The sequence below is a fragment of the Rhinolophus sinicus genome, linkage group LG12, assembly GCF_036562045.2.
Source record: "Rhinolophus sinicus isolate RSC01 linkage group LG12, ASM3656204v1, whole genome shotgun sequence".
NCBI lineage: Eukaryota > Metazoa > Chordata > Mammalia > Chiroptera > Rhinolophidae > Rhinolophus > Rhinolophus sinicus.
Window position 1 is genome coordinate 30,681,426 of NC_133761.1, and position 27,993 is coordinate 30,709,418.

The 27,993-nt window shown below is 40.6% G+C and overlaps 1 long non-coding RNA gene across 3 annotated transcripts; it reads left to right on the plus strand.

Moving 5' to 3' along the window:
* On the plus strand, positions 1-25,122 carry LOC109461421 (uncharacterized). 3 transcript variants are annotated; one of them, XR_002139688.2, is made up of 3 exons: positions 1-855; positions 21,164-21,243; positions 24,821-25,122. It is a non-coding gene; the product is annotated as an uncharacterized LOC109461421 (long non-coding RNA). The 3 variants fall into 3 exon arrangements; XR_002139689.2 differs by having other exon boundaries at positions 21,171-21,243; XR_012490675.1 differs by lacking the exon at positions 21,164-21,243.
* The last annotated feature ends 2,871 nt before the right edge of the window (positions 25,123-27,993 follow it).

Genomic DNA, 27,993 nt, shown 5'->3' on the forward strand with positions numbered 1-27,993 from the left:
TTCTACTCCCAAGACCGCTGCAAATCACTGACCTGAATGAAAGGAAACGGTAGTATCTGCTCTAGCTCAGGGTTGTCAAGAAGTTTGAATCAAGTGAAGGAGGAGTGGATGTGACTTTGCCAGCTATTAACTATTGCTTCTTGGCTCTAACTCTGCTTCTGCTCTGTGATGCTGGGCCTCGGACTCTGCAAACCATGATCCTCCTTTGCGAGCTGCTCCCTGCTAGACACTGCCAATGCGGAGTAGTAGTTGCAGGACTAGAGTGAGGTAAGCAAGGACCCTAGAGTGCAAAACGTAAGGAGGCACTTACTTTCAGCTGTGGACCCTGCCCCTCATGACCCTACTGAAATGCCCACGGAGATTCAGACTAAATGCCACTCCTTACCACCTGCAATTTAGAAACATGTGCCTCAGTCTCGCTTATGGAGAGCCAGCCTCCTGAACACTCCTGGATTATCATTTTAAGGATTTAAGTTTCTTTTTTTTCACCTCCAATGACAATAGACAAGTTGTTTTAATTGGCAAAGGAGCATTCATGGCTTCAGTTTGGCTGCAGAAATTCCTGAGGGTAGTGGGCATGGGGAAGTTCTTGCTTCTTCTCTCTGGAGGAGGTGAGCCTTGGCTCAATCAGAGGAGGACAAGATGATTTAAGTGGCCTGGATTCTGTTGCTGTCAGTGTCATCCACGTGCCCACAGCCAGCCTACACTGGCCCTGCCAGAGGAAAGAAAGTAGAGTGAAGGACAGATGAGCAGTGAGTAAGGATGGGCTTGGAAGAAAAAGAGTCCAAATTGCTGAGGATGAAAAAGAGTCGCCTGGAGTTCAGAGCTGTCTACCAAGAGCCATCAGCCATTCAGGTGGGTGTTATTATCCCCAGTTCCAGTGAATCCATGATTCCATCTGGTTTACAGAAAACAAAATCTATAGCTAATGATTTTGTTCCCATAATAACACTAAATGAACAAACAACATCTTTAGCTCTGCTTGGAGAAAAACTCAGACCATTCTAATGGAGTAATGTTGAAGTATGAAACTCACTCTCTGATTCACCTCTGCTCCCTTCCCCCACACCTACTGCTCTAACCAGTATTGACATAACAAGTGCCAAATCATCAAGCTGTTGATATTATGCTTTGGGGCATCTTGGGTACAATGGCCACATGATCTTTGTGCCTGTATTTCACCTAGGGCCTAACTCAGGCTAGCCAAACCCCACAGATAACAGCTTCGGGACAAAGAACAGAACATGCAATTGATTTTTTTTTCCATGCAAGAAAATGATTAAAAAAAAAAAGACCAGTAGCTTTCAGAAGGGTCCTTTATCTTACACTGTTTAACATGTAATTTAGAAACATACTCTTAACAGTAGCACTGTGTCAGTTTGCTAGGGCTGCTATAAAAAGGTATCACAGACTGGCTGGCTTAAACAACAGAAGTTTAATTTTCACTATTCTGGAGGTTAAAAATCCAAGATCAAGGTGTCAGCAGGGTTGATTTCTTCTGAGGTCCCTCTCCTTGGCTTGCAGATGGCCACCTTCTCCCGGTGTCTTCACGTGGCCTTTCCTTTGTGTGTCTATATCCTAATCTCCTTTTCTTACAAGGACACCAGTCATAGTGGATTAGGGCCCACCCACACGACCTCATTTTTCCTTAATTACCTCTTTAAAGACGCTGTCTCCAAATATACTCACGTTTTCAGGTATAGGGGGTAAGGACTTCAACAAATGAATTTCTTGTGTGTGTGGTGGAGAAACACAATTCAGCCCATACCAAATACTATTGATAATAATTGCAGTAATACAAGCTAACATTTCCTGAAGGGTCACTAAGTGTTTGGAATTGTACCAACGACTCAACTCGAATTTAATTTTAAAAAACTGTTTTATGTGATAGGTACCATCATTCTTCTCATTTTATAGATTAGTGATGAAAGATTTAGGAGGTTAAATGACGTGCTCAAGGTTACATTACTAAGAAGTATTGAATCGGAAGTCTGAAGTATAACATAATGGGAACTTAGGTTTGTCCAATTCCAAAGAAGTCCAAGTTTCAGAGGATCATACAACTATTTACCTTTTCAGCAAATTAATGAAAATAATTTACTAACCTTTAGCACATATACATTGAAGAGAATAAGGTGAAGCACCTTTGGAAGCAAAATAATGCCTTGGGTATTTCAAATTTTAAATGAAGAATATAATATATGCTGTTTCTGGATGATATCCAGTTTCACAATTGAAACTAAGCTAAAGAAAAAGAAAAGCAATGAATAATTAAACGTTATTTGTTGATGTTCTTGGCATTGCATTAGAAAACAAATAATGATTATCCATTTTGGAGAAAACCCAAGATTTCAAGAATGCACTTTATGCTATGAAATTTGAACCTTATACAACGGCAAGTACAAAAACTAAACTGAGTTGGTAAGATACATCAGTGCTTATTTTTCTCTACTTTAAATATAAAATTATATGATTTTATTGATAGGCTAGACCTATCTCAAGATTATCTGGTCTAATTCCATGGAAATACAGAGTGGTGGGGAAATGATAGAATGTTGAAGTCATTAAGAATTTCCAGTCTTACTGGGGACGTCATCAAAATGGCGGTGTGAGGTGAGCCTCTGGAAGGCTCCCCAGGAATTTACAACAAATTGAAAAACTATAACTCCACAAAGGACTCCCTGCACAGAAGACAGGCAAGACAAAGAGGCCCACTACTGAATTCACCTAAAGGTGGGCAAATTGCGTGAGCAGGGGAGGAGGGAAGGGAGAAGTGCGGAGACGGAGCCACGAGGGCGAGGACACAGACCTAGCTCAGTGCTCTGAGCTTGCTGCATCCCGTAACTACTGCATCTGCGGGAGAGGGAAGAACTCGGACTGCTAGGACTCCGTTTATGGCCCACAGGGCTGAGGGGACAGCATATAACATGGCTGACCCAACGCTCACGGCAGAGACCTCGGAGAAAAGACTGAGGGAAGAAGGCTGAAAACGGTGGTTTAAGCCCTCACTGCCACAGAGAATGGAAGCCTTAGGCACTGAGACTAGCTGCCCCTCCCTATCCTCCCAGAGCTCACCCCGCCCCCACCTGCCCAGTGCTAGAAGCTGAACAGTAGCAGTGCCAGATCAAAAGAACAGAATATTTGCAGTTCTGAGAACTGTGGACCGCAGGCACAGATTCACAGCCCAACTAGTTCTGGCAAAGGGGTGGGAGCTTTGAAAGCAGGTCCGGCTGTGGTGGTGGTTGCCGTCATTGCTCTAGGCCAATTCTCACAACTCACCCTGCCCCTATCGCCACCTATCTGGGTGGATCCCTGCAGGAGTAAACAGAACTGCTGAAACACACAGGCTCTGAATCTGGTGCAGGAAGAGCTTTGGAACTTTAAAAGCTCTCTGCATCCCCCCAGGGACACAGTGCCCTATGATCCAGGTGAACTCTTAACAGAGGAAAAGCCCACCTTCCAGGGAATACCCCCATTGTGTGATAAGCTGGAATGGTGCAGAGAAAACATAACACTACAGTGTGAGAGAGAAAAAAAGGCTGCACTCATAGAGAAAATAAAGCATTCTATAAACACGTACTGGAAAACAAAAGAAAATTTTTTCCTATCAACCTGTTGCAGAAGCCACTCCTGTAGATGTCTAGGAAGAGAAATAATAAATCATTAATTGCCATGAATTACCAAGGCAACAAGACAGATCAGAAAGAAAGTGAAATGTCTCCAGAAAATGAAGTTAAAGATATGGAAATATGTGACTTAAATGACAGAGAATTCAAGATTGCAGTTCTGAAAAAACTCAACAAGATGCAAGAAAACACAGAAAGACAGTTTAATGAACTCAGAAACACAATCAAAGAACAACATGAACATTTTACTAAAGAATTGAAATTTTAAAAAAGAACCAAATAGAATTTCTGGAGATTAAGAACTCAGTAGAAGAAATTAAGAATGAAATAACCAGCTTAGGTAGTAGAGTTGACCAGATGGAGGAAAGACTCAGTGACATCAAAGATAGAAACCTGGAAATGACCCGGATGGAAGAAGAAAGAGACTTGAGACTTAAAAGAAATGAAAGAACTCTACAAGAACTTTCTGACTCCATCAGAAAGAGCAATATAAGAATAATGGGCATACCAGATGGAGAAGAAAGAGAGAAGGGAACAGAGAGTATATTCAAACAAATAGTCGATGAGAACTTCCCAAACTTGTGGATAGAACTGGATCCTCAAATACAAGAAGAAAATAGAACACCTAATTACCTCAACCCCAACAGGCCTTCTCCGAGACACATTGTATTGAAGCTGTCAAAAATCAATGACAAAGATAGAATACTCAATGCAGCCAGGGAAAAGAAGACGGTAACCTACAAAGGAAAGCCCATTAGATTATCATCAGATTTCTCAGCAGAAACTCGACAAGCCAGGAGGGAGTGGAACCAAATATTCCAACTATTGAAAGAGAGAAATTATGAGCCAAGAATAATATACCCAGCAAAGATATCCTTTAGATATGAAGGAGGAATAAAAACCTTTCCAGACATACAGAAGCTGAGGGAATTTTATAATACATGACCTGCACTACAAGAAATACTAAAGGAGGGTATTCGACCACCATCAACAGGGACAATTTGTGACAACCAAAACATAAAAAGGGGGAGTGTAAAGGCCTGAACCGGAATATGGGAATGGAGAAAGTAGGCATGCTGAAGAAAATGGAATACTCTAAATATCAAACTTTCTTTTACATAAACTTAAGGGAAACCACTCAAAAAAAATCCAGAACTGAAATATGTACTGTAATAAAGAAAAACAGAGGGAAACATCACAGAATACCACCACACAGAAATAATAGACAACAAAAAGGCAAAGAAACAATGGAGACACAGTCTTACCAGAAAACTAAAGATAGAATGATAGGAAATCCTCAGATATCAATAATCACCCTAAATGTAAATGGACTGAACTCACCAATAAAAAGACACAGAGTAGCAGATTGGATCAAAAAACTAAACCCAACCATATGCTGTCTCCAAGAGACACATCTCAGCTACAAGGATAAGCATAGACTCAAAGTGAAAGGGTGGAAATTGACACTCCAAGCAAATGGTATCCAGAGAAAATCAGGTATAGCTATACTGATATCAGATAAAAAAGACTTTTGGGTGAAAAAGGTAACAAGAGACAAAGATGGACATTTCACAATGGTAAAGGGGACTATACAACAAGAAGACATAACAGTCATCAATATTTATGCCCCCATCAGGGAGCACCAAAATATACCAAGCAACTGCTAACAGAACTAAAGGGAGAAATTGACCAAAACACAATTATACTAGGGGATCTAAATACATCATTGACAACTATGGATAGATCATCCAAACAGAAAATAAATCACGAAATAGCAGCCCTAAATGACACATTAGATGAAATGGACATAATTGACATTTATAAAGCACTTCATCCTAAAACATCAGACTATACATTTTTTTTCTAGTGTACATGGAACATTCTCAAGGATAGACCACATATTGGGAAATAAAACTAACCTCAGCAAATTTCAGAAGATTGAAATCATACCAAGCATATTCTCTGATCCCAAGGCTTTGAAATTGGATATCAACTGCAAAGAAAAAAAGCAGGAAAAAACACAAATACATAGAGATTAAACAACATTCTTTTAAAGAACGACTGGGTCAAAGAAGAAATTAGAGGAGAGATCAAAAGATACATAGAAACAAATGACAACGAAAATACATCCTACCAAAATTTTTAGGATGCAGCGAAAGCAGTTTTAAGAGGGAAATTTATATCATTACAGCCCTATCTCAAGAAACAAGAAAACTCCCAAATAAATAACCTCATGTTACACCTTAAAGAAATAGAAAAAGAAGAACAAATGAAACCCAAGGTCGGCAGAAGAAAGGAAATAATAAAAATCAGAGCAGAACTAAATGAAATAGAGAACAAACAGACAATAGAAAAAATTAATGTGACAAAGAGCTGGTTCTTTTAAAAGATTAACAAAATTGACAAACCCTTGGCTAGACTCACTAAGATGAAAAGAGAGAAGACACTAATTAACAAAATCAGAAATGAAAAAGGGGAAGTTATCACAGACACCACAGTAATACAAAGGATCATCCAAGAATACTATGAAGGACTATATGCCACCAAATTCAATAGAAGAAATGGACAAGTTCTTAGAAACATATAGCCTTCCTAGGCTGAACCCTGAAGAACTGGAAAATCTAAACAGACCAATCACTTGTAAGGAAATTGAATCAGTCATTCAAAACCTTCCCAAAAGCAAAAGTCCGGGCCAGATGGCTTCACTAGTGAATTCTACCAAAGCTTCAAAGAGGATCTAATACCAATCCTGCTCAAACTCTTCCAAAAAATTGAAGAAGAGACAGTATTCCCTAACTCATTTTATGAGGCCAACATTATCCTGATACCAAACCTGGTAAGGACAACACAAAAAAAGAACTACAAACCAATACCTCTGATGAATACAGATGCAAAAATCCTAAACAAAATTCTAGCAAATCGAATGCAACAATGCATTAAAAAGATGACTCTTCACGACCAAGTGGGGTTCATCCCAGGGGCACAAGGATGGTTCAACATACGCAAATCCATCAATGTGATACATCACATAAATAAAATAAAGGACAAAAATCACATGATTATATCAATTGATGCAGAAAAAGCATTTGACAAGATACAATATCCATTTATGATTAAAACACTTAATAAAATAGGTATAGAAGGAAAGTACCTTAACATAATAAAGGCCATATATGACAAACCCTCAGCTAAACTCATAATTAATGTTGAAAAACTGAAGCCCTTTGCTCTACGTTCAGGAACACGACAGGGCTATTCCCTATCACCTCTGCTTTTCAACATAGTGTTGGAAGTCCTCATCAGAGCAATCAGGCAAGACAAAGAAATAAAAGGCATCCAAATTGGAAATGAAGAAGTTAAATTGTCACTCTTTGCAGATGACATGATGCTATACATGGAAAACCCTAAAGACTCCACCAAAAAGCTATTAGAAACAATCAATGAATACAGTAAAGTTGCCGGCTGCAAAATCAACGTACAAAAGTCCATTGCATTCCTATATACTAACAATGAAATCTCAGAAAAAAAGAAATAATAATAATAATAAAAAATTCCTTTTGCAATTGCAGCAAAAAGAATAAAATATCTAGGAATAAACTTAACCAAGGATGTGAAAGACCTATATGCTGAAAACTACAATACATTTTAAAAAGAAATTGAAGAAGACACAAAGAAATGGAAAGACATTTCGTGCTAATGGATTGGAAGAATCAACATAGTTAAAATGGCCATATTACCCAAAGCAATATACAGATTTAATGCAATCCGCTCAAAAGCCCAATGGCATTTTTTAAAGAAATAGAACAAAAAATCATCAGATTTGTATGGAACCACAAAAGACCCCGAATAGCCAAAACAATCTTAGAACAATGCTGGAGGTATCACTCTCCCTGACTTTAGCTTGTACTACAGGGCTACAATAATCAAAACAGCATGATATTGGCAGAAAAACAGACACACAGACCAATGGAATAGAATTGAGAATGCATAAATAAAACCACATAAATATGGACAGATAGTTTTTGAAAAAGAAGCAAAAAACATACAATGGAGAAAATACAACAGCCTCTTCAATAAATGATGCTGGGAGTATTGGATAGCCACGTGCAAAAGAATGAAACTGGACTTCTATCTGTCACCATGTACCAAAATTAATTCAAAATGGATCAAAGACTTAAGCATAAGACCTGAAACGATAAACTGCATAGAAAAAAACATAGGTACTAAACTTATGGACTTTGGGTTCAAAGCGCGTTTTATGAATTTGACTCCAAAGGCAAGGGAAATAAAAGCTGAAATAAATGAATGGGATTATATCAGACTTAAAAGCTTCTGCACAGCAAAAGAAACCATTGACAAAATAAAAAGGCAACCAACTGAATGGGCGAAGATTTTCGCAAACAGTGCCTGTGATAAGGGGCTAATATCGAAAATGTACAAGGAACTCATGCAACTCAACAACAGGAAAACAAACAACCCAATTGAAAAATGGACAGAGGACCTGAAGAGACATTTCTCCAAAGAGGACATACAAATAAGAATAGACACATGAAAAACTGCTCAACATCACTAATCATCAGAGAAATGCAAATCAAAACCACAATGAGATATCACCTCACCCCAGTTAGAATGGCTGTCATCAACAAGACAAATAGTAACAAGTGTTGGAGAGGCTGTGGAGAAAAAGGAACCCTCATACACTGTTGGTGGGAATGCAGACTGGTGTAGCTACTATGGAAGGCAGTATGGAGTTTCCTCAAATAATTACGAATAGAATTATCATATGACCCAGCAATCCCTCTCCTGGGTGTCTACCCAAAAACTCTGAAAACATTTATCCATAAAGACACGTGTGCTCCAATGTTCATTGCAGCTTTATTTACGGTGGCCAAAACATGGAAACAACCAAAATGTCCTTCGATAGATGAATGGATAAAGAAGTTGTGGTATATATACACAATGGAATACTATTCAGCGGTAAGAAAAGATGAAATAGGACCATTTGTGACAACATGGATGGATCTTGAGAGTATAATGCTAAGCGAAATAAGTCAGACAGAAAAAGCAGAGAACCATATGATTTCACTGATGTGTGGTATATAAACAAAAAACAACAAAAGAACAAGACAAACAAATGAGAAACAAAAACTCATAGACACAGACAATAGTTTAGTGGTTAACAGAGGGTAAGGGAAGAGGGGGGTGATAGATGAGGGCAGAGGGGATCAAATATATGGTGATGGAATGAGAACTGACTCTGGGTGGTGAACACACAATGGGATTTATAGATGATGTAATACAGAATTGTACACCTGAAATCTATGTAACTTTAATAACTATTGTCACACCAATAAACTTTAATTAAAAAAAAGTCTACTAAAATAAAAAAAAAGAAAAGAAAAGAATTTCCAGAAATTTAAGCTTCTGCAGAAGCATTTTATGATATGCATTTTCTCTCTTTAGATCAGTGTTTCTCAATACATATATTGGGTTTGAATTTTAAAAGTTTATTGATTTTCTTTAACTTTGATTTTATGATAAATTTGTATTTAGTTGGGGCTAATCAATGATAAAACAAATGCAAGATAAAGACAATGGCTTTTTAAAAAAATGATTATCTGGTCTAACTCCTTCATTATCCTTATCTGTCTCAAAATTCTTATTTATTGTAATTCATTCAAGATAGTTAATCAATGATCCAGTTGTATCACTTTTAACATAATGTCTATTTTACCCATTCTTTCCTCTCTACCCTTGTTACCTGACCTATCCCAGCTAATTATTAGCTAGCTATTTTTAACTGGAAATAAAATGAGTAACTGTGACCTGAAATGATTCTTGAACTGAGTATTTCAAACATTCCAGATAAACCTAAATTGGGCTTCCTCTAAAATTTAAAAATACTCAGCAAATGTGGCTGGTATTTGAATTAACTAGTTAATGTTGGTCATGGCTCTGTAATTAGCAGCAATGAATATACCATTATCATTACAAAAAATATATATATCCACTATCTCTTGAACATGGTTTAGTCAAAGTCACTATGCAAAGCAAGATAGAAAGAGTTAATGTATGTCCTTAAAGAGGCAATATTTTAAGATCAATAATCTACTTTGTATATATTCTGGATAAAGACCCAAACTCGCATAAATTGATATTAACCTTGAATTTATGCACAAAAATGTCTAAAGATTGAAATAGAGGAAAAAAATACATAATTCCTAACCCAAGCCTTCAATCTGATTTGAACATAAATACACTCAATGTTGAGTTCCTGAATACATAATGCACAGTAGCTAATAAAAACATTTGATAGAAGGATTAAGTGGCCAAAGTCAGTAGTGGCTATATTGAGACTTTAACTGCAACAAACGTTAATCAACAAACCCTCTAAGGAAAAATAGTCCCTTTATAATAAAATCAATATTGCTTTTGAAAATCATAAATAATGAAAGCAAGGCCCATGTCAATAGCAAGACTACCACAAAGATACACAGAGTCACAATTTTACACAACAAAAATACCATTCTATGCCCAGTTTCTATTGGTTGGGGGAGACGGTCATGTTGCACTTGGCTCTATTTTCAGGAGTACCGAGGAGGTGTACTGCATCGCTCCTCATAACCCTCCTACATGGAGAATCCTGCTCCCCAAGCACTCTTTAATCTTCAGACCCTTTCTCCCTTACTTTAATTTCTCCCTCTACACACTACAGTTTCCAAACACTCATTATATTTTCCCCCACACATTGGGGTTACCTTATTATTTCCTCCTTGCGACACTATAAGTTCTAGGAAGGCAGGTGACAAATGTTTTGTTAACTTTTCTAGTTACAGAAAATAGTATGGTAGTCACTCCATATTTGTTTAATAAATGAATAAATTATAAACTAGTCTATTTTATCATGTTAATTCCCTCAAATCCATTGTTGGTAGAATATACCTTTATGTCAATATGTGATTTCTTTCCCTGGTAATACCATTTCTAACGACAAAGTATATTTTAAAAATACATTATCTTTGTTGATAGAATGATCACTGTACACATTTAGCTACACTGATGAATATTAAACTGGCTTGTCAGGATAATACTCAAGTTAAGTTAAAATTAGATACTTCCAATAATCTGTACTGACCAACTCTCTGTAATATCTAAAGAAACATAGTCAATGAACAAATACTCTTTTTAACTTTTTCAAAAAGAGAATTTTAGAGGACACTGAACAATTACTCTTACATCTTGCTATGTGATTCAGATTTTAGGAGCAATATGACAGAGTGAGAGCAAGACTGTCATCTGGAAATTCCCCAAAATTGGTACTTGTGGTCCAGCCCATTTAGGAACTTTGCGGCATGGCATAAACCTATTGCTAGGCAACCCTGATGATGGGACCATGACTCTCCGCCTCAACAAAGCTGTGCTCCAGCCCAAGTAAACAACCCTGCTGCTTTAAGCAGTCAAAGGGCTCAACACAATATTTTCACTCAGCATTGAAAACCTACCATTTCCAACCTTGGCTGGTACACAGTGCTCTTTTGCTAAGAGAAATCTGCTACTTAAAATAAAAGGAGACATGCTTAAAAAGCAAAGCAAGGAGGGCACAAACCATACGATTCTCAGGGCCAAATGCTCAAAAAATAAGTTCATCATTTTGTGCTTGAGTAGTTGTTTTTCTGTTGAGACCAAGTAAGAAATATTGAATGCAGGTGCCATTTGCATATGTACCTCCCACGTTGAAATTCTGTTTGCCAGTGGCATTGGCCTATTGGGTTGTTTCTGTAAAGCAAGGGAACTGTTTGCATTGACTAGACCTAACTGGGAGGCTCTGCTCAAATTGCCTGCTTTTAATTTAGAGTCTTTCCCAGTATTTGAATGTTAACCTATGGCAGAACCTTCTGAGGAAAGACAGTGAAGGGGGAAAAACCAGACTTATTTCTTGCCCTCTTCTCTCTCTGCCAATATCCTGAGAGATAGATTTTAGGTATAGAACTTATTGAAATAATGAGTTGTTATATTGTTGGAGTTCCCTTAGCTGTTTTTGAGTAATTCTCTTAGAAACTAGGAAACTCTCATTCTCTCTCTCTCTCTCTCTCTCTCTCTCTCTCACACACACACACACACACACACACACACACACACAATACATATGTATGCTTTATTTTCAACTCTGCATTTTTTTAAATAATATTTTTTTCATAAAACAAGTCAGTAATTTACCTTACTCAGATTGTGTTAGGGGTCAATGGATATTCTTAAATAGGTGAGTAAACACCTGACATAGTGTTATATGGTGGTTTTAAAATATGTCCACAAATTCTTTGACATGCTCCCTTTAAAAGGTAAAATCTAATTCCTCTCCTCTTAAACATGGGCCAGATATAGTGACTTGCTTCAAAAGAATAGAATGTGGCAGAAATAATGCTATGTGACTCTGAATTTAAGTCATAAAAATGATAGCTTCTGCCTGGCCCTCTCTTTGGTTGCTTTCTTTGGTGGAAGCAGCCACCATGTTCTAAGGACACGTCACAAGTGGCCCTATGGAGAAGTCCATAGGGAGAGGGGTAGAACTTTGTACCACTAGCAAGCATCAACTTGCTACCATGTTTCCCCAAAAATAAGACCTAGCTGGACCATGAGCTCTAACGCGTCTTTTGGAACAAAAATTAATACAAGACCCGGTCTTATATTATATTAAAATCGGACAGTGGCTATGTGAGTGAGCTTTCTTGGAAGTGGATCCTCTAGTCTGTCAAGCCATCAGATGATTGCAATCCCAGCTGAAACCATGACTGCAACCTCTTAAGAGATCTTGAATCAAAAACTACCCAATCAAACTGCTCCCCTATTACTGACACATAGAAATAGTGAGAGATAGCAAAGGTATGTTGTTGTTTTAAGCCACTAAGTTTTGGGGTAATTTGTTACACAGCAATTGATAAACATTGGCACTCCTTCCTCTTGTGCCTATGACAAACAATACAAGTTGATTATGGAACTTTGTCCCCTAAGCATGGGTGTGACTTCGTAATCCTTTACCCCTTATATTAGGCAGCCACCACCATAGGAGATAGAACCCATTTGCCAGCACAGGTCTAGGGAACCAACTAGAACTGTTGAATACTCAATCCAACATTTTAGGAAGTGTCCTTCAACTATTAATTGTAAATAAAGATTAATTTTAGCAATTCTTCCATTAGAATGTAGATGCTGTTTACATAGTATTTACAACCATGCGTAGGTTAAAAATATGACTTATTTTTTGTTTGATTCTGGTCTGTTTCCCATGGTCTTTTCAACTTACTCTACAAAACACAGGTATCATCCACCAGTTTAAAGATTTAGTCAAAGTGGATTTTGTGGTGTAACCAAGGCTACAGTAGTATAGAGGTAAAAATAAAGTCACTTGATATCAAAAGTATAACTTGCGAGTGATGTCAGTAAAATGGCGGAATAGGTAGTTATAAGCTTTTGTTTCCTCGCAGAAACACCAAAAAACAAGCTAAAACTGTCAGAACCAATTTTGTCAGAAATCTGGAAACAGCCAATGGTATATAGAAACCAAGTAAATACTGAATCAAGAAAAAAGCAGGAATGAAGAAAATGGCAGGAAAGTTTGTGCATTTTTATTTGCCCTTGCCCCACTCCCTCCCTAATATGAAGGCAGTCTTGAAGAGATAGCAGCTTGTGTCCCCAGTGTGGTCCTTGGTCCTTGGTTCCAGAAGGAGCAGAACAAATCTTGTTCAAACATTATTGTGAATGCCTATTCTAATCTGTCTGGGAGTTACCTAAAGATGCTTGTCTCAGTTTTGCCTAACGCAGACCTCAAACCAGAAAAGTGGTGAGCATTGCTTAGAAATGTTGCTAAGTGAACTAACAACCCACAGAAGACTGGGGAAAAGGATTATAGTCCAGACATGCCTTAGATCACCTAAGAACCAAGAGACAGGGGCAAATTATTTGGAAAATTAGCACATTCAAAAGCACCTGGGTATACAGGAACTTCAAAAAGCCATGCACATGCTCAAGACAAGATTCATGCTCAGAAAATACCTGAAAAGACACTAAAATTTTACTTTGTGCCAATCCCTAGGCTCAGTGCAAGCCTTATGAAGTTTTGGAATGCCCCAGGAGAAAGTCAATCTGTGAAAATCGAGAGAAATGTTTGTGTTTTCTTTTTCATTTGTGTGGTGTGTGTGTGTGTGTGTGTTTTGTTTTGTTTTGTTTTCTTTTACATTAACTTCTGGCATTCAAGGAAATCTCTGTCATACATTAGCTGAACATAAGCAAATGGAACAGTGACCACACTTGACAAGGAATAATCTTTACAAAAATAGTTTGGAAAGTCACTAAACAAACAGACAATTACAGCCTTCAACAATCAGAAAAAAAATAGCAAATCTTGGGAAAGGGGAATATTCTGATTTTCAGAATTTAACATTATAATATTTAAATGTCCAGTTTTCAACAACAAAAAAATCACAAAGCATACAAAGAAACAGAAAAGTTTGTCTAATTCAAAGGAACAAAATTGACAGAAACCATTCCTTAGGAGCCCAGACATCAGACTTACCAAACAAAGACTTTAAAACAATTATTTTAAACATACTCAAAGAATTAAAGGAAAATACGGACATAGAACTAAAGGAAATCAGGAAACAATGTATAAAAATGAGACTATTGTGAAAAGGAATCAAATAGATATTCTGGAGGTGAAAAACAAAATAACTAAAATAAAAATCCACTACAAGTGTTCCACAGTGTATTAGAGAATACAGACGAAAGAAACAGCAAATTTGAAGATAAGATAATTGAAAGTATCCAGTCTGAGGAGCAGAAAGAAAACAAATAAAAGTGAATAAGGCCTAAGAGACCTGTGGTACACCATTAAGTGTACCAAAATGTGCTATATGGAAGTCCCAGGAGAAGAGAAACAGAAAGGAGTAAAACGAATATTTGTAGATTAATAGCTGAAAACTTCCCAAATTTGATTAAAGACACGAATATACAGTGGTACTTCAGTTTTCGAACGTAATCTGTTCCAGAAGACCGTTTGAGTTCTGAAACGTTCAAAAACCGAGTCACGGTTTCCCCATAGAAAGTAATGTAAAATGGATTAATCCATTCCAGACCTTTAAAATCAACACCTAAAACTGCAAATATAGCATGAATTTTACTGTCTAATGATGCCATAGATTCATTAAATTTACAGCATTTGTAAACTGAAATGTTGGTCAACAGAGATGTTCGAAAACCAAGGTACCACTGTACATACCTAACAGAAAAAGAGAATCCTGAAAGCAGCAGGAGAGAAGTGACTCATTATACACAAGGAATCCTCAATAATATTAATAGTTAATTTCTCATTAGAAACTATGGAGGCCAGAAGGCAGCAGGATGATATGTTTACAGTACTGGAAGAAAAAAAACACTGTCAACTGAGAATTCTATATCCAGCAAAACTGTCCCTCAAAAAATGAGGTAGAAATTAAAATATTCTCAGATAAAAAGTGGAGTTATCAACATGATAAAGGGCATTTATGAAAAGCCCACAGTTAATAATATAGTCAACAATGAAAGACTGAAATCTTTCTTCCTAAGATAAGGAACAAGACAATTCCAAAGAATCCACGAGAAAGAAAGCTACTAGAGCTAATAAACAAATTTAGCAAAGTTGCAGTGTACAAAATCAACACACACAAAAAGTTGGACACTTACCTTACACCACATACATAAATTAACTCAAAATGGACAAAGAGCTATACACTTAGGAGCTAAAACTATAAAACTCTTAGAAGAAAAAATTAGGGAAAATCTTCATGATTTAAGGCCAGTGAATTTGAACACTGAGAGTGGTTAAAATGGCTAACTTCATGTCACATATAGGTATATTTTACCACAATTTAAAAAAATGAACTTTTTAAAAATACAGCTAAAATACAAAGGGGATCGTTTGCTCTCCCTAAACACAGACCCCTAAAGTACTGCCTTGTCAGCATTTTTTAAAATGGAATTTGTTGACATAACAATTGTTAAAGCCACAAAGAAAACCCAATAGAGGAAGACAAGACAGGTCCACTTGCTTACTCACCAACCAACAGAGCAGGCCTCATCTCCTCGGGAGACCCTAACCCCACTTGGCAGAGATACCAGACCATGCCTCAGGTGATCGTCAGTAACACTCTGATGTCTTCAACAAGAGTTTCCTAAATAGATCTGATATACCTAGAAAAATGTCCCAGGTATGCTTAGGTAATCCCCTCAGGTACCACATGGTTTCTGTTCTCCTCCTTTTCTCTCCCTATGATAAAGTCTGCCTTGTAGGCTGCTGCACTAAGACACCACCAAGACATCTTCTCAGTTCCTGGTGCCCATTGTTCTAGACTCCAGCAGCCACCTCCCCAGGGGAGGGGGAGGGAGGACAGGGAAGGGGCATCCCCTTTGTTTCCCAGTACAGTAGGTTAACAACTTACAAACTAGACTGTCTAAAGCTCTCAAAGTCTAGCAGAGATTTCAGGAAATGGCTGTTTTGTTTTGTCACTCGCTCCCGTAGAGCTCAGGCAGAAATCCGTGAGGACTAGTACAAGGGGCCCTGGGGGGAAGAAAGGTTTTCGGTCTATGTGACAGACACAGTGCTGTGCTTGGAAACACCTGTCCCTTCCAGCTTTGACCTAATGCCCTTAATCTGATTGAGAATTTCAGTTCTTTTTCTTCAGTACAAATTCTATCGAAGGAGTAGCCTCAGACCCTCAAACATATATAGTCATCGTGGGCTGCCACTTTGGTTCCCCAGACTCGCTTGGACATGCCTGCATCCTAAGGGTCATCCTGCTTATTATTAATTGTTAAGGTTCATGTTGACTTTCTGTGTACCAGGCACAGGACTAAAAGACTTAGCATGCTAAATCTCCTTACTTTTATTTGTCTAAAAAATCTGGTGATGTTTACATGTTTGGGAAAATTTGCAATGTACCAAAAATTATGTATAACATAATTAAAACTTGCCCTTAATTTTATTGCTTATTATTTCATTTAGTCCTCACAACAATGCAGTGACAAAGATCTAATTGCTTCTATTGTCCAGAAAAAGAAACCTAGGTTCAAAGAGAGAGCTTGTCCAAGGCCATACCTAGGACATGGATTTGCACTGGGAGAGCCTGATTCCTGCCCATGCACCACATTGCCTCCTCACGCTGAGACTCCAGCTGCATAAGTTAGTACAGAGCTTCTTGCATGCTCAGAGGTTTATCTTCCAGTATTCTATACCCAGTCCTTGCTGAATTGATGATCCTGAAAAGAAGGAAGGGGACTCCAACTGTTACTAGTCACAGAAATGGCTGCTAACAACTATGGACCTAAGTCATCAGGTCAGATGACTTCCTAATCTTTTTTTTTAATTGAAAAATAATTGTCCCCATAGTGCTAGCTAACACCTACATAATGTCACATAATTACCATTTCTTTTTTGTGGTGAGACTATTTAAGACCTACTTTCGTAGCAACTTTCTTTTTTTTTGTAGCTAAATTAGTACTTTTTTTAAAATTAAAGTTTATTGGGGTGACAATTGTTAGTAAAGTTACATAGATTTCAGGTGTACAATTCTGTATTACATCATCTATACTTTCAAGTAATATAATACAGAATTATTAATAAGGACTTCTTACTCTTAACTGTGAGGTTTGGATTAGTCCAAGGACCATTACAGGTGACATGTAACAGGGCCATAGATGTACTTGGTACTAATACATTCTTAGAAATTTCTGTTGCATGAATAAATGAATGTCCCTTGCAGGTCAAACATTCCATGACTGTTCTACCTTCTGGTGTTTGAATAGCAGTTATACCTGGATCACTAATGTTAGGGTCAAGCTCAAGTGGGAAGTATCCTATTCACACAGTCAGACACCTTGAAAATTATAGGGGAACACACCACCAGGGCCACAATTAAAGTCAGAGTGTTGATTCCAAGAGGGGCAGTTATTTTGCTTGTCTTAAATTCTACAATGGTCTTTGTTCTTGCCATTTTGATGTCTGTTTCATCAAAACCGGTTTTAGGTATTTTCCAACTCTATTGCACTCAAGGGGCTTGGGAGTTCTTTCTGAATCACGGTCATAAATATCTGCTAGGAAGTCCCTGAGTTATCTCTGTGATAAATTCCTTCTCCAACTAATTTTAAATCTTCTGCAAGTACTTAGTGATTGCAGGAGCAGACTGCAAAACAGAGTGCCAGGTTTCTTCTGCTAGTGAGACATCTTGGCTTTGGGCATATCTAGTCCAGGACTTCATAAGTTCTCTAAAATGTACCTTTCTGCCACTATCTTCAAAGTCACCTGCAAGCATTAGAGAAGATGTTTTTCCACTTAAAAGTCACCCCAAAATTTGACTTGCCTTCCTTTGTTCACAATGTCACAGCGAGAGAAAAAATTTAGCCCTCGAAGCCTCAGGTTGAGTCCACACCCAGCCCACTACTTCCGTAACAATGAAGCCAGTCTCTGACTAATGCTCAACCTGTGAATGATTCATACATATAAACAAGCTCAGTGCATCCCCACCACCTCCACCACCAGAGTCCTCTCCAGCAATTCTCTACCACGGCTAGAGCCACCCGCGCCACCAACACCCGGTCCCTAATCCTGCTTCCCCCTCCTCATCCTTCTCAGGGGTCCGTGGAGCTAAAGCACTGGAGACAGCTTCCAAAACCCCTCTCAGCAAGTCAGTGATGCCAAATGGCAGCAGGGGAAAGTTTTCAGAACAAGGGTTTTGGAATCAGGCAAGCTATAGATCAAGTTTGAGTTTCTTCACTTGTTGACTACGTGGCCTTAGATACAATCATTTATTTCTCTAGTCCTTTATCCCCCTCATCTGTTAAATGGGAAGAAACTGTACTAACCACTTAGGGAGATTGTGAGGATTGAATAAGGCATAGAAAGCATGTAGCACATAGAAAGTACTTTATAAGAGGTAGCTATTATTATTATCATTACTATTACTGAGACTCAGCTCCACTCAGAGACACTGGTAGCCCAGCCCACTGTGAACAGCTCCAGACTTGCGCCCAGTGACCTGCTTCTGCTGTCACACCCCATCTCACTTGCTCAGCCTCTCTAGCAAGTTTCCAGAACACGCTGTCCTCCTTCCTTCCTTGGTGATGTGGCACTGGTGCTTCCCTCTGTCTAGAAAACTCTTTCTCTTCTTATCCCTTTCTTCCCTTTTGCCTGGCTGACTTCTCACTTCTGAGGTCTCAGTGTGGAGACCACTTCTGAGGGAAGGTTTGCTGAGCACTCCCTTCCTCATCACCACCAGGCTGGATTAATGCTGTTAAACGTTGTGCCTCTTTGGAACACTGTCCATAATTAGAATTATATCATTACGAATTTAACCATTGTTATGTGTCTATCCCCCTCCTCCCATAAATTACAAGCTTCATGAGGGTAGAAATAGTGTTTATTATAGTGTCCTCATCACCTAGAAAATGGCTGTGGCACATACTGTGAATGAAAGAGGGAGAGAGAGAAGGAGAGAGAGAGAGAGAGAGAGAGAGAGAGAGAGAGAGAGAGAGAGACAGAGAGACAGAGAGACAGAGAGACAGAGAGAGGAAGGAAGGAAGGAAGGAAGGAAGGAAGGAAGGAAGGAAGGAAGGAAGGAAGGAAGATTGATTCTTGATTATATAGGACGCATCCAAATCATATCATTCTAACTCCTGGCCACACTGGCTCAGCTCACAGGATTAAACTTCTGTAATTAACTTGCCTACACAGCTCGAAGCCTGTTTCTGGACCTCAGCCAGTCTTGTGGAGCCTAACACCTAACCAAGTTCTTCCAGACCCTTCCTTGGGGGATTAGATGCTGCTTCCAAACCCACCAGACAGTGCCTGAGGTCCTGCAGGGCACAGCTAAATGCCCTGAAACACACCCCAGCCTCCTGCCTGCCTTCACATATTTCCTCCCACCTAGATCCTCACTGTGGTGCTCTATCCCCTGGTTAGCCACCTAGCCATGAGGTTCAGGTGCCTGGACCTCAGCTAATTTCTCATGCCCTAAAGACATTAGACACACCCCCGGAGCCCAGCCAGTGAAGCCCCAGGTCTCTCCTCCACTGCTATGTGGCTGAAGCCCCAGCAGGCCTCATGCTTCTGTTCTGGAGTCCAGGGGAGACAGGGCTCAGGGTCACCATTAGTACTTCTAGGACAGTTGAGCAGCCAAACTCTCAGCATAACATCCTGGGATCATTTCTCACTAACTTCCCATGGAATATCGAAGGGACATGACTTTTCTATGAATTTTAAAAATAATTCCTTTGAACAATCGTATTTTTTAAATGAAGTTTCTTACTTGCTTAAGGTTTACCTACCACAACCATGTTAAAATAATCCACGTACCACTCCTACCCCCACTCAACACACACATATTTTAGTCTTACTACATCTGTGCCTATTTCCACATATAACTTTGTTTTGGTGGGAAAATGCATGCCCAGATCCAATCAACCAACCGAAATACTCGTCCTTGGAACCTCAGTCCTTGGTGAGTGGAGGATTGCCTGCCTGTCCACTAGACCATAGGCCTCCCTACAGTTGGGAATGGGAGCAGTTCCAGGAGGGATATAGTTTAAGTTCAATCTTAAAGTAGTAAAACTGGTTTAGGTATGTGCTTGGGGAAATTGCTCGCTCACCAGGCAGCTCTCCTTGGTGTCTCCCACCATGCTGCATCACCTTTGCCCACACTGATTCTCCTGAATGGGATACCTTCTTCCTTCTCCTCCACCAGATTAGTCTTAGCCCATCTTCTAGGTCCGTCCTTGGAGCTTCCTGAGACGTCCTCAGACTGTGACCTTTTCCCCTTTGAACTCTTAGGGTACTCAGCACATGTCGCTGTCTCAGCTTGCTCAAGAATTGCCTCATAAATCCTTGGAACTGAAGCTCTGGCCATCTCCTACCCCCTCTTTACCACACATTCTCTAGCCTACAAGCCTCACAGGAAATGGGGAGAACCAAATGGGACCAGCCCCAAAGCCCTGGTGTTATATGTGTCAACAAACGGTGTGGTTGTTTATATCCACCAAAAGTTTCTGCTTGTGAGGGGGGAACCACATGCTTTCTAGGAAGGAAGGATATCTTATTAGTTCAGTGAGCTCAGCTGTTGGCTTGTGTGGGGTGACAGGTAGAGAGGCCAATCAGAGAGGCTAAGAGAAGGCCCAGTGGCTCTGTGCAAGAGAAGGTGAGGGAGATACCTGGCTGCAAAACCTCATACAGCAGAAGTCTAGAAAGAGGAGATTGTTGGAAGGAGAACCTGTGAGGCTATAAGTTTGAAAAGAAAGAAGGGAGGATAGGAAAAATAAAAATGAAGGAGATACAGTAGCCATTGTAAGGGGTGAAACTTCGGGGTAAAGAAAAACATGTTTAAAGACAATTTTAAAGAAAATTGCACTGTGTGTCATAGATGTAACTTTCTCCTCCCCTCCCTTCATTAAAAACCAACATTGCTTCTTGGTGTTTTGGAATCAGATGTGTGGAATTTTCAGTTCACTTTTTCAATAAGGCAACAGGTATGGCCATTCTCATGATGGATACAAGGCCAACAAACAGACTCCCAAAGAAGCACAGCTTGAGGACAAATGGGTAATGTGTTCTTTTTCTTTCTTTCTTTTTTGAGGGTGTCAGAGTCATTCTTTATTTGTGTAAAGATTAAATAAGAAAAATACAGTTTGAAAAAATGAAAAACGAAAAGTTACCCTGAGTCCCACCAGGTTAATTGTAGTTTTTCTTATTTTTCTCAAATATTGATTGAACAATTGAAAAATGTGTTCTTAACCTGGGACCCAAAGAAACTTCTGAGACAAAGGAGAATCCAGGTCTTTGGCAACCTATGTTGTATCTGTGGACAGCTGATAGCTGCTTACTTGTGGCTCAATTAACAGGAAAACAAAAAACAAAAAAAAATATCCACCAGTAATGAAAAAACGCTTCCCTGTCCCATCTCGAGGAAAGCCAAGGGGTGAGACAGAACTTCGCTTTGTGAGAGAGCATTTGGTCTCAGCAGCCACACCCTGCAGGCTGCATGGCACACTCACATTTATCATTTAATTTGAGAAACTGGAGCAAGCCAAGAGCAGCAGCTTGTGATTTGTGGGTGTCAAACATGCCAGAAAGCGGTCAGCATGTAGGCGACAGATGGGAGGGGGCGGTATTCCTTAGCTTTGGTGGAGGAGAAAGCCGAGGGTTTCTTCCATTTTGGGTCCTGTGGCTTTTCCCTGCGAAGGAGAGCTGGCCACACTGGGGTGGCTTTCAGGGAAGTCTGAGTCTGCAGGCTTCTGAGCCTGAAGGTCAGGCGTGGTTACTTTAAAAATAAACTCTTGCGACTGTAACCCGGCTCAGCGCCTGCATTTGTGGCCTTGGATTGAAGACACTGGCCACAGCTATGATTTGCATTCACCAAAAATAGTCATTTCAGCATCTGAAAAAGAGATTGGGAAAGAATAGCCAAGTTCAGTGTTTCACTCTCTTGCTGCTGCGTTTCTTCATGGAACCAAACAGATTACCTCAGTCCTTGTTCTTCCCTCTTGCTTCAGTCTCACCTACTCAGGATTAGTTACCTTCACTCAACAAAAATTTGTTTTGGACCATTTATGTACCCGACACTGTACTAGACACTGCGGATTCAATGGTGAACAAAATAGATGTGGCTCCTGCCCTCGAGGGCCTTGGAGTCCTGTTGGGTGTATATTACTTTCCCGTAGCTGCCATAACAAAGTACCACAAACTTGGAGGCTTGAAACAACAGAAATTCATTGTCTCACAGTTCTGGATGCCAGAAGTCCAAAATCAAGGTGTTGGCGGGGCTGTGCTCCTTCCAAAGGCTCAGGGAGAAATCCATCCTGCCTCTTCCAGCTCCTGGTGGTTGCTGGCAACCCTCAGCCTTCTTTGGCTTGTAGATGCCTCCCTCCAGTCGCTGCCCCTCACTTCATATGGCCTTCTGCCCTGGGTCCCTGTGTAACTGTATCGAAATATCCCAGTCATTGGATTTACAGCCCACCCTAAATCAATATGACCCCCATCTTAACAAATTACATCTGTAAAGACACTATTTCCAATAAAAAGGTCACATTCTGAGGTTCCAGGTAGATATGAATTTGGAGGGGACACTGTTCAACCTGGTACAGGGTATCAAACGGGAAACCAATAAACACACAAATAAAAAGATATAGGGCAGGATTATACAGCAAGTATTAACTTGGTTGTTTTCTGTATATTTCCACCCCCATCTTCCTTCTCATTTGGATATGAGGACAATAGTCACCAAAGCAGAAACAACAACAAAAGGAGAGAGCACTCGGGTGCCACAGGAAGATCTTTGGATGCATGCAACTTGCAGAGGCTGTTTTTCCTCTCCCAGAGAAGAGCCCAGATAAGCCAGGTCCTAGAGAAAGGACAGTGGAAAGACAGCATGGCAACAAGAACTGGGGAGGTGGGGCAGGGGGTAGGAGTGAGTGATGTCTTCAGACTGGGAGAGGAAGAGGTGACTTCTATGGGGAGGACCAGAGAAAGGAGTGGCTGGGCTATCCTGGAGTGTAGACCCCTCGCACACACAAACACACACAACTCTCCACCTTGTCAAGAGTCCCAAGTGCTTGTAAAGCCCCCTAAATCAAGCGGAGGGGACTTGGACACCTCTGTGGAGATGGGGCAGTAGGAGGAATTGAATAGAACCAGCTGGAATTTCCATCTGAGCTGAGGCCATAGTGGACACACCACCACTGTCTATATAATTATAGATGGTGATAGGAACAGAATCGGTGCATTTAGAGAATCACAGAGGGGCAATGAAGGCCAGAAACAAGCTCTCTGAGAAAACAACTGCCAAGATGGGACATCTGGATGGCAGAAAGTTCACAGGCAGAGGGGCAGTTTCTGGCAGAGTTAACAGCTTGTGTGCAGGTCCCGAGTGGGAAAAGAGCTGTGAACTCTCAACCTTCTGGACTGAGGCCCTGAGCTGGAGGAAATTGAGCAAGGGACTGGGACATTAAGTGAGGGGAAGAGCGAGGCAGGGTGGAGCTTCAGGCCTGGGAGTTCATGGTGAGAAATCTGGAGGTAAAATCAATAGGACTCGATGGCAGGTGGCAGAGGGGTTCTCAGGGCTCTGGGTAAGAAAGAGAAGAATCAAGAATGACTCAGCAGATGGACATAAGAGGAGCAGGTTTGGAGCAGGAGGGTATCAAGCATTCAGGTAGGGACACGTGAAGTTTGAGATCTCTTCTAGATGGTCACGTGGAGATCCCGTATAGGCAGTTGAATGACTGAGTCCGAGCTCAGAGAGAAATCAGGGCCAGAGACAGAAATATGGGAGTTATCTCAGAAGAGTCAATGAGCGTAACTCTAGCCAAGTCAGCTCTGTGGCAGAGAGGAGTGAGTGATGGTTTTTATTTTTAATAAAAAGTAAACGTTTTTTTTCCAAATTATGAAAGCAAAACACATTCCTTGCAACACTGTAAAAATGTTGGGAATTCAAACCAGCAATAAGAGAGTAAAAAGGGGAATATTTGCACAAAACAATGTACTGTAAACATGTCTCCATGTCAATATTTATCGTGCAACAGAGTATTTCACAGCTGATGGGGTTCCACTGTTGTATGAACATTTAAGTTGTTCTCCATATTCCCCTGTTATAAACAACACTAAGGCGAACAGCCTTGTAGTTTTTCTGTAGGATTATTTCTACAGGATAAATACCTAGAAATGAAAAGAGGTTTATGTTTTCCATGGCTTTTGATCATTTTTCACTGCACTGCCCTTTGAAATGGTTGGGTCTATTTATGAAGCTATAGGTGTGGTTTGACCATGAGGAACACAGACAGGGGCGGGTTCCCACCCCATCCTGCCCCCACTAGCCACAGATAAGCAAATCCCTAGGGAGGGGGGATTGTAGGGAAATTCTCCAAAGCTCACGTCTGCGTGAGTCTCTTTCGGACACCATCATGCTCCCAAAAGGAGTGATTCTCCGGAGTGCCGAAGGTGGTATCAGGACCAGAGGCGGCCCTCTCAGGGAGCTCAGAACTACCAGCCAAGTGGAACTTACATGATTGCAGATGGTAAAGCGGTTAAGTCAGGTGTCCAGGGTCTGAGAGAGATATTTCGATTTAATATGCCACCTTTATGCTTCTCTTCAGAATCCCTCAGCCTCACCTATCTCTCATTCCAGCCTCTTCTGGGGATCTGGTGGCCAGTCCCAAGTGGGGGCCAACCAGCTTTACACAAGTGCAGCCTGACAGCACCTCACCTGGGCTTCTGAGACCGCAATGGGGGAAACTGCCTGGTGCTCAACATATACAACCTGGAACTCAGAGGCAGTACCACACCTGGAACACTTACCCTTCTCACCCATGGTTGGTCCTCAGGCGATGGCCAACTGGATAGTGTATCTTTGCAATGCTCCCTCCTTCTCTGCTCTCCATGTCTTTCACTTACTGTATCTCATTCCTCAATAAAGGATTCATCTTTGAATCTTTGTGTTAGGCCCTGTTTTGGGGGGAACTCAGGCCACTTTTAGTTGTGTGACCATGGGAAAATGCCTTAATTTCTCTAATCTCAATGTTCTCATCTCTAAAATGGGAGAAAATAGGAGTGTTTCCAGGGCTGGCAGATTAATGGCCCCCCAAAGATTCCCACATCCGAATCCCTGGAACCTGTGAATATGTTGGATTACATGGTAAAAGGAAGTTAAAGTTGCAGATGGAATTAAGGTTGTTAATCTACCGACCAGAAAATACAGTGGTACCTCGGTTTTCAAACGTAATCTGTTCCAGAAGACCGTTCAAGTTCTGAAACGTTCGAAAACAGCCGACAGCTAGGCCTCAGGATCTTGCACTCAGCAGAAGCCACGTGACATGTTGGACTTCCGAGGCGTGTTCGAAAACCGAAGCATTTACTTTCAGGTTTACAGTGTTCGTAAACCGAAATGAGGAAGGGGCCATGAACAAAAAATGTGAGAGGGCTCTAGAAGCTGGACAGGGCCAGCAACGATTCTCCCCTAGAAACTCCAGGAAGAAATGCAGCTCTGCTGACACTTTGATTTTAGCCCAGTGAGACCTGTGCCCACTCTCCAACCTTCAAAACTGTAAGATAATACATTTGTGCCATTTTAAGCCACTAACTGTATGGTCATTTGTAATAACAGCAAATAGAAAACTATACATTTACCTCATGGGCTATAGTGACAATTTTATAAGATAATATATGCAAAGCTTTAGCTCATAGGCCTGGCATAGAGGAGATGGCTGTTATTGCTGTTGCTGTTTGGTAACAAATAACCCCAGAGTGCCCTGTCTGACACTGAGCAGTCTGGGAAAGTGGGGGGCAGGAGGGGTGTGGTAAACTGTAGTCTTCAAGAGTTACACAGGTGACCCTGACATACAGCCAGGACCTGGAAATACCACTTTTAGCCCCAAAGGATAACCTTGGGGCCACCAGAACCACTTGGTCCCCCTGTCCTTGCCCCTTCTCAGGCTGCCCCGCCACTTTAAAGTACACCAGGGCCTGAAATAGCAAACACATCCCTCAGTCCGAAAATGCCTTCCTGCCAATTTGCTATTTTTGTCACTGCAAATGCCTCATATTCTACACTTAAAATATGAAGACATTCATTCAGGCATCCTAAATGTACTAGGTCATGTTCTCAAGGTGGGGTTCCTGGACCACCAGCAGCAGCATCACCTAGAACTTGTCAGAAATGCAAATCCTCCATCCCACCCCAGACCTATTGAGTTGAAAACTCCCCAGGTGGGACCCAGCCCTCTGCATTTTAATAAGGCCTCCACGTGATCCTGATATACACACAGGGAAGTTTGAGAGCCACTGCACCACACAATGGGTACTGTACCAGATGCCATATGCAGGATCCCACCTTCCAGGTGGATTACACGTCTCATAGGGATATAAATTTCATGTGCTGTCTGTTCCTGTCACCCTCTAGGGTCAGTCACATAGGATGTATGGTTTATTCATTATTTCAACAAATATTAATTGAGTGCCTACTGTATGTGAGGCACTGAGCTAAAAAGTGGGGTACAGTGGGGAACAATTTAGCGTGGGGTCAGACCTCGCAGAGCTAACAGAGAAGACATTCAACAAATCATTACCCAGTAATATCTTACAAGGCACAATTTGCAGAGTTTTTAAATTAGTGCTTCTCAAACTTTAATTTGCATAGGAGTCACCTGGGATCTTGTTAAAATGCAGACTCTGCTTTGGTAGGTCTGGGGCAGGGTCTGAGAGTCTGCACTTCTGACAAGCTCTCAGGTAATTCTGACGCTGCTGGGCTGAGGGCCACTTTGACTAGCAAATCTTAAAAACTTTTTAAGGCATTGTCATAGCCATTACCCCATTCTAGCCCACAATTTCTCTGATAGGAAAAAGTGGCAGGAATTATTATCCTCTTTTCAAGTGACAAAACTAAGGTCCTGAGATTTTTGTCATGTCAAGGCTTTGTGCCTAGAATCCAGGAGCTCCTGGGCCTCTGCTGAGTTATCAAGAGGTGCTGGCAGCTGAGACAAAGGACTAAATGAGCTCCCTGATGAACTCCTACATTCAGGTTTTATCACAGACCACAGAGCTTTCCCTGTACCAGTCCTGATGTAGAGGAGACAGCTGCTGGGGTCTCCCTCCTGTCCAGGACTTTGATAAGAAAACATGTGAATTTGCAAAGCCTCTGAGTGAAAATGAGCTCTTAAGCCAGCACTGAATGATAAGGACGGTGCACTCCCCTGTCACTGAAGGGGAAAGAATAACACTGGCGCTTTGCAGCCCATCTCACTCCCTGGCTTTTAAAAGTAAAAGCCTCCCAATCTCCTTCCTACCGGGAAGGGAAAATGGGGCACAGGCTTTTCTTGGCTTGCTTCCAGTTAGACAGCTGGAATCTATTGGACACAGTCAAACAGTCACTCTTTCCTGAGATGGGTTGGCTGGGTAAAAGCTGCGTTTTATTCAAAATCGCTGTTTCCCCTCTTGGGCCCCAATCCGCCTAGACTGAGGGGTGCCCCCACCAGCACCACCCTTTATCTCTTGCATCTGGCTCTGTTTCTTGCCTACACTGAAATTTCTCAAGGTTTGGGAAGGTGGTATGATTCCAAGGGGTTTAAGGAATTCTTCCTTTTGGAGCCTCCACCCCACATCATGTCAAGCATTAGAAAGCATCTACACCTCAGGTAGTCAATATTTGGCCAATGTGAACAAATTCTATTTGTTATTTGGGCTGTAAAAATGATATGACTTTTATAATTCCTCTTTCGAAATGATACACCTACAATGTACATCCAATTTACTACTGGCCATGATTTTTCAATAATCATTACGTAAACTAGAAAATCTTTGCACAGT